Source organism: Austrofundulus limnaeus, unplaced genomic scaffold (assembly GCF_001266775.1).
Source record: "Austrofundulus limnaeus strain Quisiro unplaced genomic scaffold, Austrofundulus_limnaeus-1.0 Scaffold336, whole genome shotgun sequence".
Taxonomy (NCBI): domain Eukaryota; kingdom Metazoa; phylum Chordata; class Actinopteri; order Cyprinodontiformes; family Rivulidae; genus Austrofundulus; species Austrofundulus limnaeus.
In genome coordinates this window covers 68730-71397 of record NW_013952738.1, presented here as the reverse complement: position 1 = coordinate 71397, position 2668 = coordinate 68730, and the positions used below count along the sequence as shown (strand labels likewise).

General features: G+C 44.5%; 1 protein-coding gene across 1 annotated transcript in view; it reads left to right on the top strand.

Moving 5' to 3' along the window:
* Positions 1 to 2668, top strand: part of LOC106527651 (ephrin-A5) — an 85527-nt gene that overhangs the window by 43828 nt on the left and 39031 nt on the right. The window lies entirely within an intron of this gene.

Genomic DNA, 2668 nt, shown 5'->3' with positions numbered 1-2668 from the left:
CCATTCATCCATCCAACCAACCAACATCCATCCATTCATCCATCCACCCAACAACCATCCATCCATCCAACAACCATTCATCCATCCATTCATCCATCCAACCAACCAACATCCATCCATTCATCCATCCAACCAACAACCATCCATCCATTCATCCATCCAACCAACCAACCATCCATCCATCATCCATCCTACAACCATTCGTCCATCTATTCATCCATCCAACCAACAACCATCCATCCATCAACCATCCATCCAACAAACATCCATCCATCCATCCGTCCATCCATCCAACAAACATCCATCCAACCATCCATCCATCCATCCATCAAACATCCATCCAACAACCATCCATTCATCCATCCATCCAACCATCCATCCAACAAACATCCATCCATCCATCAACCATCCATTCGTCCATCCATCCAACAAACATCCATTCAACCATCCATCCAAACATCCGTCCAACAACTGTCCATCAACTATCCATCCAACAACCATCCATCCATCCATCCATCATCTTGTTCCAGAGGCAGGTCTTGGGGACAGCAGCTTGATCAGGAGGTCCAGACCTCTCTTTCCTCAGTCACCTCTTCCAGATCTTTTAGGAGAACTCCAAGGAGTTCTCAGACCACTGAGAGACATGGTCTCTCCTGGGTCTTCTCTGGGGTCTCCTCCCAGTAGAATATGTCCAGAAGACATCTCTAAGGACACATAATATTGCAGCAGTTTTGCAAAATCTGAGTGTTTTTGTGAAACTTTATCGATACAAGTCAAACAAGCACAGAAACCATAAACAAGGTTTAATGTTTGGAGAACTTTATAAAACAGATTTTCTTTTCCACCATGTAAAATCCTGAGTCATCGTCTCAGTTTAGTTCTGTTGGTCCTAAAACCAGCTGGTTTCTCTCCTGAAGTTCTGTTTATTTTCTTTAAAAGAAGTCCAGATAATCAGTAATCCTGTCAGAGGCAGAGTATCTGGACCTGGATGGAGCTCCAACACGTGGACTCCCTTCCGCCGCTGGTTTTCCAGGGATCAGCTCCGACTGTCAGGTCCAGATCAGGGGAACAGATGAGGAACAAATGGGTTTAGTCTGGAACACATGAGGGGAGGGAGATACGCCTATCAGCGCCTCGGCCCGGCGGACCACAGCCCGGTCTTTGCTCTCTACCTGCCTCTCTAATCTGAGGAATGTGGGAATACTGCTAATCCCAGGGAGGAGACGGGATAAAAGGTGCTGACAGATTCCCTCTCTGCGCCGACACCTTCTCCTGAGCCCGGGAGGATTAACGCCTCGGCCCAGAGTCTCACCATTCCAACCACATGTCTCCCCCAAGAACCGACCCGGTTCTGCTTCCCAGAACAGCTCCTGTTCTTAAATCTGTGCTGGAATTATAACAAGTCAGACGTTGGAACGTCTTCAAAAACTGACATTTTTTATTAAAAACAGAGAAACGTCCAAAAGTTTCAGCTCCATCAGAGACATGCTGACACGTCTGATACGGACTTTTAAAGTTTATTTTACTTTATTTATTTCTACAGATCCTTCTATAACTTATAATTCTGTCTCTTTATGGATGCTTTTGTGTCCTTTATGTCCACTTATAAATGTTTTTTTGTCTCTTCTTGTTCAATAATGTGTCCTTCTTTGTCTCTTTATGTCCACTTATTTATCCTGTTTTGTCTCTTTATGGCCACCTTTTTGTCCTTTTTGTTCACCTTTGTGTCCTTTTTGTTTATACTTGTCCACTTACGCTTCCTCTTTTTTGTCTATGTCCACTTTTGTTTCCTTTATGTCCATTCTTGTGTCCTTTTTCCCTCTTTTGTCCACCTATGTGTCCTTTATGTCCACTTATAAATGATTTTTGTCTGTTCTGGTTTGATAATGTGTCCTTTTTTGTCTCTCTGTGTCCACTTATTTATCCTGCTTTGTCTCTTTGTCCACTTATGTGTCCTTTATGTCTCTTTACGGCCACTTTTGTGTCCTTCTTGTCTACTTTTGTGTTCTTTCTGTCCAGTCAAGTCATTTTTGTCTCTTCTTGTTCACTTATGCATCTTTTTTTTTCTATGTCCACTTTTCTGACCTTCTTTGTCTCCRTCTACTTATGTCTTTTATGTCTTTTTATATCCAATTTTGTTTCCTTTGTGTCCACTTATGTGTCCTTTATGTCCACTTGTGACCGGTGTTTGTCTCTTTAGGTCCAGTTATTATGATTAAGCTCGGGTCGTCTCTGTCCTGACCTGTGTGAAGACACTACAGCTGGTTTTACACAACAATCAGGTCTCAGTCTCCTCCTGGATCCAGGAATCCCCCTGAACCCCCCCATGTGATCCTCCTCTGTCCAAAGACCAGGTCAGGGGAACAGAACCCAGACACCAGAAGGAAAAACAAAAAGATGATCCCTTCTTGGAGCGAGAAGCTTGGAGCGTAGCTTGACACATAAAGTGTTTCTGTCTGTGTCTGTGTTAGTAAAATATCCTTTCCCCTCAGTTCTCAGCTGAAGGAGGAAGCCTGAGCCGAGCGCCGCAGCAGCTAATCCACCTGAACCAAACCGTTTTTACGCCTCTGACGGGCCGAGCCGCCGTCGGCTCCGACCTGAATGAAGCTCACAGGTGGACTAGGTGTGTGTGTGTGTGTGTGTGTGTGTGTGTGTGTGTGTGTGTGTG